We start from the raw sequence: 17,319 nt of genomic DNA on the forward strand, positions 1-17,319 counted from the left end.
GACCCGTTTCCTTTTCCGAGCTGTCTCTCCAGCAACCTCCGAAGCAGACAGCAGCCGCGAAAAGCGGGTTTCACGTTTTGGCGCTGAGATTGGTAAACCAATGCCACTGGCGGCTTCAGGGCAAAGTAAAAGGCAGAGAATGAGCGAAGCGAGAGAACTTAGCTGGTTTCGTTTTCCTTCAGGAAGAATGCATTCGGTAACTTTTAAACAGCTGCGCGGGCGTTCTAGTAGGCGTGTATGAAGGCTCGCGTGTACACGCGTGTATGATATAAAGTCGGCTGTATGCGCGTACATGTGTGAGCATTTTTTTATGGATGTGTGCAAATGCCAGCTCTATCATAAGGGGGGGGGGGGCGCGGGTATTTTATTAGCTCATTTAAAACAAATCAAAGAAACTTCTTTTTCACTCGGCACAAAGTTAAACTCTGGAATTCATTGCCAGAGGATGTGGTTACAGCAGTTATTGTAACTGGGTTTAAAAAAGGTTTGGATAAGTTCCTAGAGGATAAATCCATAAACTGCTAGGCTGGTAACTAATAAGCAATAGTAGCTTTGGATTTATTTAATGTTTGGGATCCTGCCAGGTACTTGTGACTTGGATTGGCCAAGGTTGGAAACAGGATACTGGGCTTGATGGACCCTTGGTCTGACCCAATATGGTATATCTTATGTTCTTATGTTATGTACCAGTTTCCCCAGTCCATTCCCAGTTTGCCCAGGTAAATGCTCCCCCATAGCTAGAGCATCCCTTTACCCTATTAGCACCAACCCTTCAGACCCCGCTGACTAGCCCTGAGTTTTTTATTTTAAAACTTATACACCATCCATAGCAGAATTAAAGTTAAGCGGTAGGGGTCCCCAGCACGAGCTGGTGTGCATAAATACTTTCACGCATACCCATGTTCCGCCCATTCCCCGCCCAGACTCTGCCCACAACCTAACCCCTATATTTGACTTCCTGATTTGTGTGCGTACCGGGAGATACGCGCATACTCGCATGCCTCATAAAATCCCCGTGGCGCCCACCAGCGCTAGACACGTGCGTATCTCCCGGCTTTGGCATGCATAGGGCTTTTAATCTGTAAGCTGAAAAATGCTGGTTTTGTGCAGAGCAGCAGGCTACGAACCAGGGAATCCGGGCTTCAAATCCCAGTGCTGCTCCTCGTGACCTGGGGCAAAGTCGCTTCAGCCTCCATTGCCTCAGGGACAAACTTAGAACCTGATTTACTAAGCTTTCTACGCGTAGACACAGGACGGGGAGAAAAGCCCTTGCGACTGTGAGCCCTCTGGGGATAGGGAAATACCGACAGCACCTGAATGTAATCCACTCTGAAGTGCTGAAAAGTAGAATATACGGTAAATCAGATAAAATAAATAAATAAACGAATATCTCTTGTAACAAGGTGCACATTCTCTGAGATCTGACCCTAAATATACAGTACATAAAGTGAGATACTGCAGGAATCGGAAAAGACAACGGAGGCAGAATTTCTAGGCTCCTCATCAAGACCCTCCTCTCTAGAACAGAGCGAGTACGTGGGTGTTAAACCCCTTTTTAATTTCCAGGATCCTGCCCAGCTCTGATTCAATATTACAGTAGAAGTGTATATATATATATATATATATATATATATATATTTTTTTTTTTGTAATTTTAGTTTTCTGGGAGAGCTAGCTTGTCATGCTAATAGCCCAGCACCACGTGGGAAAAATGTAATTAATGGCCTGTCACATGGCCTCGCTCTCAGGCAGTAAGTGTTTCTGTTGCAAAAAATCAGACTTCTGTCACCTGTGCTCACAAGTGCTGACTTCTAGTAGCCAAAACGGTCCCGGAGGCCACTGGAATCCGAAGAGACTTTTGTGGTTTTGCATGCTAATTGTCATCTTCATCCCCGGATAAATTATCCTTCTAGCAGGTCAATAAAACGGTATAGATATTGGCGGATAATTCAAAGGTTAATTTTCAAAGCTCTGTGCGTGGCGATCGCCAGAGATACGCGCGTGGCTGGGCCCTGTGGGCGCCGTGCAGATTTTAAATGGCCCGCAGCCACGCCCCTATCTCACAGTGCGTGCACTGGAACGGATTGAGCGGAAAGGGGCGGGCCAGGGGAGGGCCTGGGTGGCGCATGGCTGGCGCATGGGTGGACTGGGACAGAGCCATCAGGCATCAGGCACTGTCCCGCGGACATGCGCACCGGGTTACGACCGGCAGGCGCATCCTGCTGCTGCTCCGGAGAGCAGGTAAGTTTTAAAACAAAAAAAAAAAATGTAGGCTAGTTAGCAGGGTTTTAGGGGTCAGGTTTAAAAGGGGAAAAGGCAGGCAGGGTAGGTAGGGGGTTTGGGAAGTTTCCTCCCAGTCCGCTCCAGTAAAGGAGCGAACTGGGAGGGAACTGGGAATAGGGCCTATCCCGTCGCTGTGCGCATATTATAACCCCCCCCCCCCCCATTAAAATCGGGCACGCATGTGAGCGCAGGTAGCGGATTTTATAAATGCGCGTGCGAAACGCGCATGTTATAAAATTGCCACGTCCGTGTGCCCGTGCCGCCAACCGCACGCACATGGACGCCCGCACGTGGATTTTAAAGATACCCTCCCTGTGAACTCAGAAGATGCAAGATTAAACATGGGCAAGAGAATTTACCAAACCCAGTTTTTCCAAGCAGTCCACCAGTTTGCCCAGTTCATATCAAGGTCTTCAAGAGCCCCCCCCCCCTGGTTCTTCGTCCTACAAGCCCCCCAACTGACCCTGAACCTCACGCTGTGCTAAACGCCCTAAAACGCCAGATCTCCGGACTTGCTCCGCATCAGGAGCAGAAGTAAAGTTTCGTGGATGAGAAGCCCACGCGCGCCACGGTCAGCTTTCTTAAAATGTGGACTTTCGCCCCTAAAGTCTTGGTCCCGCCCCAGAACGCCCATGCCCTGTCTATAGTGTGCTCCACTCCTTTTCCACCCCCTCCTTCTTGACGTGTGCACAGGTATATACGCGCGGACTTCACCGTTCCTTAAAATGGGCCTGCATGGCCATTTCTGAGCAAGCTACGCTTTTAAAATCATCGACCCGTTTGTATGCACGAGGTAAATCTGCTTGCAAATCTGTCATGATTATTTATTGCAGATATCTGAAAAGCCGACTGGCTGGGGGGGGGGGGGGGGGGGTCTCCTGGGACAGGTTTGGGAATCACTGTTTAACATTTTACAAAAGCCTAGCACTGGGGTAGGCAACTCCAGTCCACCAGTGCTGCATGCCAGTCTGGTTTTTTAGGATGTCCACACTGAATATGCATGAAATTCATTTCAATGCACTGGTCCACTGCATGCAAATGCATATCATGCATATTCATTGTGGACATCCTGAAAACCAGACTGACTTACAGCACTTGAGGACCAGAGTGCCTTCTCCTGGTCTAACACATGTACATTTTGTGCTCAAGGAAGCTGCCTGTGGCTGCTTCCTACACTGGCAGGTGACCAGATCATCTCAAAAGGTGAGACTCCCAGGGTTTGGAATTCGAGGTCTTGAGTCAGATATGTGGGATGCAATAATAAACTTCTTCCTTGTCCTTTGCTTAAGGTCTATTAAATCATAAAAATTCCCAATCATATTGAAATGGGCTTGTCTAGTTAATCCAATTTCAGCTTGCATATGCATAAAATATACCACAGACTTCTTTGGATGATTTTAAGAATGAATTATTTAGACGTCCCCATTTCCAACGAATAATAAATTTGAAGAAATGACTGCATTATATGCATTCCTTTATGGCTTTCTTTATTAAGGTAATTATTGCTTTGGCTTTTGCTACACTTCAAACACTAAGATCTTGAGAAGTATGCGTGGCATACCATTGTTATAAGGAATTGTGAAAAAGAAAAAAAGATTTTGGGGAGTTTGTAGGCGAGGTTGGGAACTTGATACTGACACTAGAAATCCTAGTCCATCCAAACATTTATTCAGGGACAATAATATGTGTTTCAGATTTGAAATAATTATTTATGGCTTCAAGAAGATAGAACTTATCGTATTATGACACACGTGGGAAGAAAAAATATATCTCATGTCTGTGGGATTATATATCCTCTGGCACTCATTATTTCCTTTCAATTTACTTTGATCCAATATATCTTATGTTCCATTTTGGTTTTCATCATTTAGTATCATGGCCAAGCTGAAAATGTTTAAGTCAAAAGCAATACGCACTTCTGAATTTAGACTGAATACCTTTCTATTTTCACATGCCTGTAAGCTGCCAGGTCATTGTCTTCCCAAGTTGATTGCCTGTATCGGTTATCAATCTTTGGGGGTCATTTTCAAAAGCGATTCCGTGCGATCACTAAATGGGGGCGGAGTCGGCCCCAGAAGAGGAGGAGTCGGGGTGGCACCGGGGCCGACGCTGCACAGACATCGCTGGCGGCGAAAGGTAAGGACCCTTATCGCTGCCAGTTTCCAGGTGTAGTTATTCGGTGCGAAAGCCGGCAGCCAGCTCACAGCAGTGGTGCGCTGGCTGCCGGCTTTCGCAGGCCCACCCTCCGCTTTGCCCCCCCCCCCCCCGCCCCCCATTACAGCCGGATTTTCTAAGGTCTGCGACCTTAGAAACTCCAGCTCTTTCTTTGACTATCACCAGTATACCCCTGCTTAACAAGGATTCAAACTCAACTGGAATGTGCTCTTTCAGGCTGATGCAATACCCTGCGCTGGCTGCAGTGCACGGCTCCACCCGCAATAGGACGCACGTTTTTGGACGCACGTCCATTACCCCCGATGCAAAACGGGGGTTAGCGCATCCAAAACGCGCGTCCAAAAAGCGCATCCAATCACACATGTAGGTAGTAGCGCTCATCGCACGCAAATGCATGTTGATGAGGCTATTATCTATTCCCCCCGATGCAAAAAAATATGTGTGCCTGATGCGCACATTTTTACCTGCCAAAATTAGTGCCTGTCCAGAGCAGGATTTAATTTTGGCGGTGCCTAAACAGTGTATAGAAAAGCAGAAAATACTGCTTTTCTGTACTTCCTTCGACTTAATATCAGGCAATATTAAAAAATTAGAATGTCCCAAAAAAAACATTTTTAAAAAAAAAAAAGAGTGCCGACGGTCAGGTTAGGAAAAGGGAGGCTCAATTAACGAGCGTCCGTTTCCCTAACCGGCTGATAGCCACCTCTCCCGGGCACCTGCTGCCGAGGAGGCGCTAGGGGTGCACAATTTCCCCAAGCTCTTCCTTTTTACTGTGACAGCCCAGTTGTATTTTGAATTGGGCACCCCAGAGAGGTGGATCGGCGTGCGTTAAGACAGCGCCCGTTTAACGCACACTGACATTGCATCGGCCTGTAAATGGGGTAAAGTATCCTAACCCTTCATTTGCATATCCCTCATTTTTATTCCTCCCCCTAATCTCACCTAGCCCAGCCCTCGCAGTGACAGTCCTTAGCTAGGTGCCACAGATTGCGTCTCCCTGAGGCACCCAACATGATTAATTTAAATTACCAATTTATATTTGGCCTCATGAGGCCGTATGTTCCACTGGACACCCCGACTCGGACCACTAGGTGTCACCAATATGTGATTCCCTGCCTCCTAGAGACTGAACCCTGCCTCTGCAGCTTTCTTGCTCCATGGGTTGATACCTTACCAACCCGAAGGCACTGATCCAGTCCTGGCTTTGCCCCATGTGCATGCTTGGAGTTATAAAATCAAAGACTACAATTCCATGCATGCAATGAGGCGAATGGATCAGGGTCTTTGGGCTGAGCTGGGTGATGTGGCTCCCTAAGCTGAAGCCAGGTTCAGAACTCACTCAGCAGTGCTGCGGAGCCATTGGGCTGCTTTCTGCATAATTTTTCTGCATAATTTTTTTTATATATTTCATTACAATACAATTAAAGATCAACAAATCAGTAATTGATGATTATTTTTATCCCTATGCGATCATGAATTAAATTTAAAATTAGTAACCCCGCCCCACCCCAAAAAAGCCTATTTTTCAACTTGCTGCTTAGTTTTGAAATTTTTTTAGACGTTAAAAAAGAGAAACATTTGAGTGAAGTTTAAAGATACAGAACGAAAAAGGATGGCTCGTGTTACCCAACTCTCCTTGGAGGAAGGGCGTTCCCGTTGCTGCTTTCTCTTTTCACATACAGCCCATCAGTTTGTATATTTGAAGAACTCCCCCCATGTGAAGGGGGCAACTTTTCCAACAATCCACGTTTCACCTGTGGACTTTGCCCCACCTTTTAAAGAGAAAGTACGGGTATTACTCTTCCTCTCTGAACTTGCCATGAATGCAAAACCCGGCGGACGTTTAGCACCTTTTGTTTGTGTGCAGGTATCACGCATGTCGATCTGAAAATGCAATCTGAGTGCCTTATTCTCCCATCTTGCCCAAAATACACACACACACATCTGACCTAAGAATGCAGCCAAATGCAGCCAAAAGTACTCACACCAAGGAACCCCAGGTACGCTTCCGGCTGATTGAACGAGGGCAATTTTTCAGATGGCCAATTTACACAGGTAAATTACGTTGAAAATTGTCCTCGGCAATGTTAACCAGGACCCCCACTTAGTACTTGCCTGTAGGCTAAGCAGTTTTATTTTGAAACCTTTTCGAACGAAGATGTTGGCATTGTAGGTTTTGCTTTTCCTCACCGCTTTGTGTGGGAGGCCAGAAAGGCGATCTGGAAAAACAACAAAGGAAATTAAAACTCATTAACCTTTCCGTAAGGTAGTTACGTGTTTTGGTGATAATATCATCAATTCACCCTTCAATTTTCTGTTCCTCCAACTGTCTCAGCCTTTACCTATTGATCATTTTATCTTAACTTTTGGCATGGCAGTTTCATCCTGCTTCTTTGAGCTACCAGTTCACTTGGAAACAGCCTCTACTGGGCTACAGTGCCATTAAGCTTCATCACAGCTATTTATATATTTATTTATTTAATTAGAAGTTCGGGCAGGGTACACATGCACATATACTGAATATATATATATATATATATATATATATATATATATATACAAATAACGAAAAACAAGAAACTAAGATTTCAGACATTAATAATCGAACTGCATAACAGGTCATAAAGACTCCCAATTACTCAGTAGTGTAAGCAAGATATCAAAGAGAAGAGAGCTTTTTCGCACAAGGGAACAAATTCAAATCAGTCCTATATCATAAGAACATAAGAAATTGCCATGCTGGGTCAGACCAAGGGTCCATCAAGCCCAGCATCCTGTTTCCAACAGAGGCCAAACCAGGCCACAAGAACCTGGCAAGTACCCAAATACTCAGTCAGATAATTTAAAAATCTCTTTATAGAAAAAAGGTTTTAATGCTTGTTTAAATGCTTGGGTCTCTTTAATACTACACATGCATGTGGGTAAGGTATTCCATAGAATGGGGCCAGCTATTGAAAAAGCCTGCTCTTGTGTCTCTGCCAAACGAGCAACCCACGGAGGAATGTCTAACCGGCTCTGATTAGGGGCTTGAAGGACACGTACAGGGGTATGAATTCAAAGAATTGAGTTTACCCATGGTGAAATGGTGTTATTCAGTAATTTATAGATATTTAGGGCCAATTTGTACTGAACTCTCCATTGTATAGGGAGCCAGTGGAGGCAATAAAGCACCGAGGTAATACGATCTAGGATGTTAGCTCCTGTTAGGATATGAGCAGCTACATTCTGGATAATTTGAAGTGATCTCAAAGTACTGGACAGCAGGCCAGAATAAAGCGAGTTGCAGTAATCCAGTCTTATGAATAGTAGGGAATGTAACACAAAGCAAAAGTCATTAGGTTCCAATAGAGGTTTCAGATGGTGCAAAAAATGCGGCTTGGCAAATAATGTCTGCCCAAACGATTTTACTGAGGGTGCATGGATAATGCAAGATCCAAAATTACCTTTAAGTTATGAACTTTCTGTGAGATATGAACATTATGGCTCTTGAACATAAAAACCGATGGGGGTGACACGAGGTGGAAACTGGCTTAAAATGATTATTTCCGTTTTATCAATGTTAAGAGACAATTTATATGGAGCCATTACCATCAAACAAACTGATGCAAATTGAATTGTGGTAGACCAGGACATCTTTACAGAAAAAAAAATCTTGAATATCAGCAGCATAAAGTTTGTACATAGCCCAGTCCAGCAAGCAATTTACATAGTGGCAACATAGGTAAATAATGCCGCCAACAGGGCAGAGCCTTGAGGGACGTCATTCAAAATGAAACACCAAGAAGAGGTTTCTGCGCCTATTCCAATCTGCTGGGCGCAGTCACACAAATAAGATTTAACCAGGCCAGTACTGTGCCAGCCGTTCCAATATCCAGTAGACAAGAAATAAGAATCTCTTGGGTCAGATTATCGAATGCAAGGGAGATATCTAACAAAATCAACATGTAGTCTATTCCTGAATCAAAACCAAGCTGAATTGTATCAAAGCTAGTTAATAATTGGGTTTCACAGCTAAAATGATCCAGGTCAAAGTGCTCATTGAACAAGACAATTGTCTCAAAACAGCATTCTCCATTACCTTCGACAGGAATAGAAGGGATGAAATAGGCCGATAGTTTGCAAATTCAGTAGGATCTGCAATTGATTCTTTTAATATAGGGGTACATTTTCAAAGGGTTACACACATAACTCCGAAAACCTGCCCCTGCGAGCGCCAAGCCTATTTTGCATAGGCTCGGCAGCGCGCGCAAGCCCCAGGATGCGCGTATGCCCCGGGGCTTTCAAAAAGGGGCAGGTAGGGGGTGGGGTCATGGGCATGGTGCCGATCCGGGGGCGATTTGGGGGCAGTCCGGGGGCTGACAGAGCCAGGAATAAAAATTAAAACAAGGTGGGGAGGGATTTAGGTAGGGCTGGGGGGTAGGTTAGATAGGGGAAGGGAGGGGAGGGTGGGGGGGAGCAGAAGAAAAGTTCCCTCCAAGGCCGCTCCGATTTTGGAGCGGCCTTGGAGGGAACGGGGAAAGCCATCGGGGCTCCCCTAGGGTTCGGCGTGAACAAGGTGCACAAGTGTGCACCCCCGCGCGCGCGCCGACCCCGGATCTTATAACATGCGTGCAGCAGCGCATGCATGTTATAAAATGATGTGTACATTTGTGCGCGCCGGGTAGCGCGCACAAATGTACCCCGCGTGCGCTCGTTTAAAAATCTGCCCCATAGTGCGGATGGGGGCACTTTTCAAGAAAGTTGTAATTCTCCGGTAGAGAGAGACAGAGTGACAATCTTAGTAGTAAACTCAATGATATCATCATGAATTAACTTCAACAAAACAGTAGGGCATGGATTGAGGGGATATGATGAGTTATTCGTCCTGTTTATTATCAGCAGGACCTCAGACTGGGGAACAAATTCAAATCAGTCCTATATCATAAGAACATAAGAAATTGCCATGCTGGGTCAGACTAAGGGTCCATAAAGCCCAGCATCCTGTTTCCAACAGAGGCCAAACCAGGCCACAAGAACCTGGCAAGTACCCAAAAACTAAGTCTATCCCATGCTACTGATGCAATTAATAGCAGTGGCTATTGCCTAAGGAAACTTGATTAATAGCCGTTAATGGACTTCTCTTCCAAGAACTTATCCAAACCTTTTTTGAACCCAGCTACACTAACTGCACTAACCACATCCTCTGGCAACAAATTCCAGAGCTTTACTGTGCGTTGAGTGAAAAAGAATTTTCTCCAATTAGTCTTAAATGTGCTACTTGCTAACTTCATGGAATGCCCCCTAGTCCTTCTATTATCCAAAAGTGTAAATAACCGAGTTACAGCTACTTGTTCAAAACCTCTCATGATCTTAAAGACCTCCATCATATCCCCCCTGAGCCGTCTCTTCTCCAAGTTGAACAGCTGAACAGCCCTAACCTCTTCAGCCATCCCCTTTATCATTTTGGTTGCCCTTCTCTGTACCTTCTCCATCGCAACTATATCTTTTTTGAGATGCGGCGACCAGAATTGTACACAGTATTCAAGGTGCAGTCTCACCATGGATATAGAGGCATTATGACATTTTTCGTTCTATTAACCATTCCCTTCCTAATAATTCCTAACATTCTGTTTGCTTTTTTGACTGCTGCAGCACACTGAGCCGACGATTTTAAAGTATTATATCCACTATGATGCCTAAATCTTTTTCCTGGGTGGTAGCTCCTAATATGGAACCTAACATCATGTAACTACAGCAAGGGTTATTTTTCCCTATATGCAACACCTTGCACTTGTCCACATTAAATTTCATCTGCCATTTGGATGCCCAATCTTCCAGTCTTGCAAGGTCCTCCTGTAATGTATCACAGTCTGCTTGTGATTTATTTTGTAACATCCGCAAATTTGATAACCTCACTCGTCGTATTCCTTTCCAGATCATTTATATATATATTGAAAATCACCGGTCCAAGTACAGTACCCTGAGGCATGCCACTGTTACCCTTTTCCACTGAGAAAATTGACCATTTAATCCTACTCTCTGTTTCCTGTCTTTTAACCAGTTTGTAATCCATGAAAGGACATCACCTCCTATCCCATGACTTTTTAGTTTTCGTAGAAGCCTCTCATGAGGGACTTTGTCAAACGCCTTCTGAAAATCCAAATACACTACATCGACCGGTTCACCTTTATCCACATGTTTATTAACCCCTTCAAAAAAATGAAGCAGATTTGTTAGGCAAGACTTCCCTTGGGTAAATCCATGTTGACTGTGTTCCATTAAATCATGTCTTTCTATATGCTCTACGATTTTGATCTTGAGAATAGTTTCCACTATTTTTCCCGGCACTGAAGTCAGGCTCACTGGTCTATAGTTACCTGGATCACCCCTGGAGCCTTTTTTAAATATTGGGGTTACATTGGCCACCCTCCAGTCTTCAGGTACAATGGATGATTTTAATGATAGGTTACAAATTTTAACTAATACATAAGAAATTTCATTTCTGAGTTCCTTCAGTACCCTAGGATGCACACCATCCGGTCCAGGTGATTTGCTCTTTAGTTTGTCAATCTGGCCTATTACATCTTCCAGGTTCACAGTGATTTCGTTCAGTTCATCTGACTCATCACCCCTGAAAACCATCTCCAGAACTGGTATCTCCCCAACATCCTCATTAGTAAACATGGAAGCAAAGAATTCATTTAGTCTTTCTGCAATGGCCTTATCTTCCCTAAGAGCCCCTTTAACCCCTCTGTCATCTAATGGTCCAACCGACTACCTCACAGGTTTCTTGCTTTGGATATATTTTAAAAAGTTTTTATTATGAGTTTTTGCCTCTATGGCCAACTTCATTTAAAATTCTCTCTTCGCCTGTCTTATCAATGATTTACACTTAACTTGACAATGCTTATATTTTATTCTATTTTCTTCAGATGGATCCTTCTTCCAATTTTTAAAGGATATTTGTTTGGCTAAAATAGCCTCTTTCACCTCACCTTTTAACCATGACGGTAATTGTTTTGCCTTCCTTCCACCTTTCTTAATGCGTGGAATACATATGGACTGCGCCTCTAGGATTGTATTTTTAAACAATGTCCAAGCCTGTTGAACACTTTTAACCTTTGCAGCTGCACCTTTCAGTTTTTTTCTAACTATTTTCCTCATTTTATCAAAGTTTCCCTTTTTAAAATTTAGTGTTAGAGCTGCAGATTTACTTATTGTCCCCCTTCCAGTTATTAGCTTAAATTTGATCATGTTATGATCACTGTTGCCAAGTGGCCCCACCACTGTTACCACTCTCTCACCAAGTCCGTTCCACTAACAATTAAATCTAAAATAGCTCCCTCTCTTGTTGGTTCCTGAACCAATTGCTCCATGAAGCAATCATTTATTACATCCAGGATTTTTATGTCTCTAGCAAGTCCTGATGTTACATTTACCCATTCAATATTGGGATAATTGAAATCTCCCATTATTATTGCACTGCCAAATTGGTTTGCTTCCCTGATTTATTTTAGCATTTCATCATCTGTCTGACCATTTTGACCAGGTGGATGGTAGTATACTCCTATCACTATACTCTTACCCAACACACATGGGATTTCTACCCATATAGATTCTACTGAGCATTTCATCTTTTGTATGATCTTTATTCTGTTGGACTCTATACCCTCCCAGACATAAAGTGCCACACCCCCACCAAGTTGATCCTCCCTATCATTACGATATAATTTGTACCCTGATATAGCACTGTCCCATTGGTTATCCTCCTTCCACCAAGTCTCTGTGATGCCTATTATGTCAATCTCATCATTTGCTGCCATACACTCTAACTCTCCCATCGTACTTCTTAGACTTCTGGCATTGGCATATAGACATTTCAAAGTGTGTTTTTTGTTTGTTTTAACAACCTGATTTTCAGTTGTTTCTGATAATTCGTAAATCATTAGTTTTGGTGATTTTTTTACATATAGGCATATGGACTATGTTTGCTTTTAATGGAACTTCTCTGTTGGGATGCCCTAACTCTCCTTTTTCATTAGTATCCTTCAAGGATACATTTCTCCGAACCATGCACTGCTGAGTGACTGTCGGCTTTCCCCCTTGTTCTAGTTTAAAAGCTGCTCTGTCTCCTTTTTGAAAGTTAGTGCCAGCAGCTTGGTTCCACTCTGGTTAAGATGGAACCCATCTTTTCAGAAAAGTCTCCCCTTTCCCCAAAAGTTTCCCCAGTTCCCTACAAAGCTGAATCCCTCTTCCCTGCACCATCGTCTCATCCACGCATTGAAACTCTGGAGCTCTGCCTGCCTCTGGGGACCTGCACGTGGATCAGGAAGCATTTCAGAGAATGCTACCCTGGAGGTTCTGGATTTCAGCTATCTAAAATCCTAAATTCGGCTTCCAGAACCTCTCTCCCACATTTTCCTATGTCGTTGGTGCCCACATGTACCACGGCAGTTGGCTCCTCCCCAGTACTGACTATAATCCTATCTAGGTGATACGTGAGGTCTGCCACCTTTGCACCAGGCAGGCAAGTTACCAGGCGGTCCTCACGTTCACCAGCCACCCTGCTATCTACATTTCTAATAATTGAATCACCAACTATGATGGCCGGCCTAACCCTTCCCTCCTGGGCAGTAGCCCTGGGAGACTTGTCCTCAGTGTGAGAGGACTACATCACCTGGAGAGCAGGTCCTTGCTACAGGATCACTTCCTGCTACACCGGGGTGATGTTCTCCTACTGGGAGACCTTTCTGGTCCAAGGCAGCACTGGGGCTGCCAGACTGGATTTGGGACTTGGCTACTATGTCCCTGAAGGTCTCATCAATGTACCTCTCTGTCTCCCTCAGCTCCTCCAAGTCTGCTACTCTAGCCTCCAAAGATCGGACTCGTTCCCTGAGAGCCAGGAGCTTTTTGCACCAAGTGCACACATACAATCTCTCACTGGCGGGTAAAAAATCATACATGTGACACTCAATGCAAAAGACTGGAAAGCCCCCCTCTTGCTGCTAGACTGCTGCCTTCATCTTAGTTTTATTGAGTTCCTAGTTGAGTTTAGGATACTAAGGGAGTTGGAATGAGAGTACTTTAAATTTACAGGTGAATTTACTAATTAATCAGCTAGTGTCCTACAAGGGGATGATTAAACTTTCAATAAGGGCTGGTACAATAGTGTGATTTAGATAAGACCCTGGTTGATTTTTAATGAGAAAGTGTCTCATGCCTAAAAATCAAGGGTTGAGTGGGTGGGAAAGACAGACACTAGAAGTAACTATCTCTGGCTTGCTTATTACTTCAGACACACACAAACGCTAAAGAATATATCCCTTAATTTCACCTTTCACCAAACCTTTATAAGCCCAAACATTTCTGAAAGCTATACTCACCAATCCTCTTTAACCACTGTTAAATGAATCTTCACTAGGTTAATGGAAGGGTTTGAGATTTGCGTGCCGGTGGTGCTCCAGTCATGGTACTCTCCACATCTTAAGATTGGCTTGGTTAGAAGAGGGGAGGGGACAGTTTAAGAAAATAACAATTTGGGGGAGAGGTGGGGTTTCCCCTTAATTTATACCCCATCCCAATTTACTTAGCCCAGCCATTTCAACAATTCAGTGGCCACAGACTGTAGCTCCCTCCAGAGCTCAGTAACATGGACCCCCGAGTCTGGCCAGCTGACCTGGCCCAGGAATCGCAGTGCCTCTGCATCAGTCCTATGAATTGGATTACATAGACCTCTGAATTTTGGTGTTGTCTGGATTTCTCTAATTCTTCCACATTCTTGGAGCCCAAATTAGGCATGGTACTTCTATTTATTTATTAATCTCTCTAGAGTTAACTATTAATGTATATGTACTGCTTTTGTTGGCTCCTACAGTTTGTAGCCAGCTATAAGCATTTAGGTAGAGCATTTTGGGCCCTGTTTCTGAAAAAGCTATTTCCATTAAGATCGTATTTTTCCATTTTTTATCTATTGCAATATATTTGGAAAATAGGACCTGAATGCAAACATACATTTTCCATAGATGTTTTCCTTCTCCCCAACATCTACTACTTCTTGCTGATGTATCAATAGAGCAATGACTTTTTTTGACGCTGAGATGTTAAAGTTTAGAGATGTACAGGCCAAAGAAATTTGTTTTGGTTCACTTTTTAATTTCAGGTAATTTTCTTTTTCATTTTTCAGTTCGCTTAATGCTTATTTAGGTTTGTTTCATTTTCCAAATCAAAATAAATATTAATAAATATCCAGAACCTCCAGGGTAGCATTCTCTGAAATGCTCCCTGTTCCACGCGCAGGTCACCAGAGGCAGGCAGAGCTCTGGAGTCTCAATGCGTGGATGAGACGATGGTGCAAGGAAGAGGGATTCAGTTTTGTTAGGAACTGGGGAACCTTTTGGGGAAGGGGGCTCCACCTTAACCGAAGGGATAGGCTCCACCTTAACCAGGGTGGAACCAGACTGTTGGCGCTCACCTTTAAAAAGGAGATAGAGCAGCTTTTAAACTAGAACAAAGGGAAAGCCGACAGTCGCTCAGCAGCGCATGGTTCGGAGAGAGGTATCTTTAAAGGATACTAATGATCCATTAGAATTAGGGCAACCCGACAGTGAGGTTCCAATAATTAGAAAAGTAGTCCAAGTGCCTGTAACTAAAAACTCACCTGAGCTAAAAAATTCTAACTTATCCCTATCAATTAAAAAGCAGAATGAAAATACAAACAAAAAACAAACTTTGAAATGTTTGTATGCTAATGCCAGAAGTCTAAGAAGTAAGATGGGAGAATTAGAATGTATAGCAGTGAATGATGACATAGACTTAATTGGCATCTCAGAGACATGGTGGAAAGAGGATAACCAATGGGACAGTGCTATACCGGGGTACAAATTATATCGGAATGACAGAGAGGAGCACTCAGGAGGAGGTGTGGTGCTTATATCCGGGATGGCATAGAGTCCAACAGGATAAACATTCTGCATGAGACTAAATACAAAATTGAATCTTTATGGGTAGAAATCCCTTGTGTGTCGGGGAAGACTATAGTGATAGGGGTATACTACTGTCCACCTGGTCAAGATGGTGAGACGGACAGTGAAATGCTAAGAGAAATTAGGGAAGCTAACCAAATTGGTAGTGCAGTAATAATGGGAGACAGTCCTCCATTCATGTAAGCAGGAATGACTCTTTCATATGTACTTTTGGCCAGCTTGGGGGGGCCTCCTGACCCCCACAAGACTTGCCAAAAGTCCAGCGGGGGTCCGGAATGACCTCCTGCAGTTGATCTCCTGCCGGCGCCATTTTCCGTACGGAAAAACGATTCGTGGCAGGAGATCGCTCCCGGACCCCCGCTGGACCCCCAGGGACTTTTGGCCAGCTTGGGGGGGCCTCCTGACCCCCACAAGACTTGCCAAAAGTCCAGCCGGGGTCCGGAACGACCTCCTGCAGTCGAATCGTGTTGTCTACGGCCGGCGCCATTTTGCGCCGCCATTTTGAAAATGGCGCCGGCTGAAGACAACACGATTCGACTGCAGGAGGTCGTTCCGGACCCCCACTGGACCCCAGGTAATTTAAGGCATTTGGGGGGAGTTCGGGAGTGTGGGGGATTTATTTTAAAGGGTCGGGGTGGGGTTTTAGGGCGTTTTAGTGTGCCGGTTTTCCCGCCCTCCCCCTTCCCCTCCCCCTTCCCTTGATTTACGATTTTTTGACGATAAATTGGGGGAATTGTTATTGTATCGTAGCTCTAACGATTTTTGACGATTTAAAATATATCGGACGATATTTTAAATCGTCAAAAAACGATTCACATCCCTAATCCTCACTCGCACCCACTGACACCCTACAATGCCAATCCACCGCTAAACTCTCCACATTTGAAACCACCTCATCACTAGAGATTGCTTCCATCTTAAAAAAAATCAGACCCTCTACACACCCCTCGGACACCATCCCCACTAAGAACCTCCTCTCTATCCCTGGGTGCATTGCTAAACCGATCTTGAACATCATCAACCGGTCCATTGTTCTTGGCAGCATACCCAAAAGCCTCAAACATGCCATTATAAAACCCATCTTAAAGAAACCCTCCCTGGACCCCTCTGAGCTTGCCAATTTCCACCCTATTTCAAACCTGCCACTTATAACAAAGATCCTAGAGAAAACAATCAACAGACAACTTTCAGATTACATGGACAAACACAATATACTCACTTCTTCACAATATGGCTTTCGCAAACACCACAGTACTGAGACCTTGCTTTTATCTCTCTCTGACCACATCCTTAAAAGCCTGGTTAAAGGCCTCTCGCACATCCTAATCCTTCTTGATATATCCGCCGCGTTCGACACTGTCAACCATCACATACTCTTGCAGCGACTCACTGACATTGGCATCTCAGACTCTGCCTTTCAATGGTTCCAATCCTACCTCACTGACAGACAATTTAGCGTGCAAATTGGGAACGCCATTTCCAAACCCCTAGCCCTTGGACAAGGAGTACCCCAAGGCTCATCCCTTTCTTCTACACTCTTTAATATTTACTTCCTCCCCCTTTGCTATCTACTATCCAAACTAGGCTTTCCGCACTTTATCTATGCTGATGATGTTCAGACACTGATACCTGTAACTGACACAATACACAAAGCCATGCAAACCTGGAATTCTGCCCTCTCCTCCATCAGCACCTTGCTATTCAACAATTTTCTTGCTCTCAACATGGCTAAAACAGAACTCATCCTCCTCTCTCCCCCCAACATCAACCATTACCTAACAATGAACTCCACTCCCCCTACTAATATCTCTTTCCCCCCTCACATTCGCAGCCTTGGTGTTATACTCGACAATCAGTTCAACTACAAAAAATTCATCAACACCACAATCAAAGACTGCTA

The 17,319-nt window shown here is 44.2% G+C and overlaps 1 long non-coding RNA gene across 1 annotated transcript in view; it reads left to right on the forward strand.

Moving 5' to 3' along the window:
- Positions 1-2,152: 2,152 nt before the first annotated feature.
- LOC115097904 overlaps positions 2,153-17,319 on the forward strand; it is a 28,599-nt gene continuing 13,432 nt past the window's right edge. Inside the window, exon 1 of the long non-coding RNA XR_003858359.1 lies at positions 2,153-2,241. This is a non-coding gene — a long non-coding RNA (uncharacterized LOC115097904). The remainder of the gene's footprint in view (positions 2,242-17,319) is intronic.

Source organism: Rhinatrema bivittatum, chromosome 8 (assembly GCF_901001135.1).
Source record: "Rhinatrema bivittatum chromosome 8, aRhiBiv1.1, whole genome shotgun sequence".
Classification (NCBI taxonomy): domain Eukaryota; kingdom Metazoa; phylum Chordata; class Amphibia; order Gymnophiona; family Rhinatrematidae; genus Rhinatrema; species Rhinatrema bivittatum.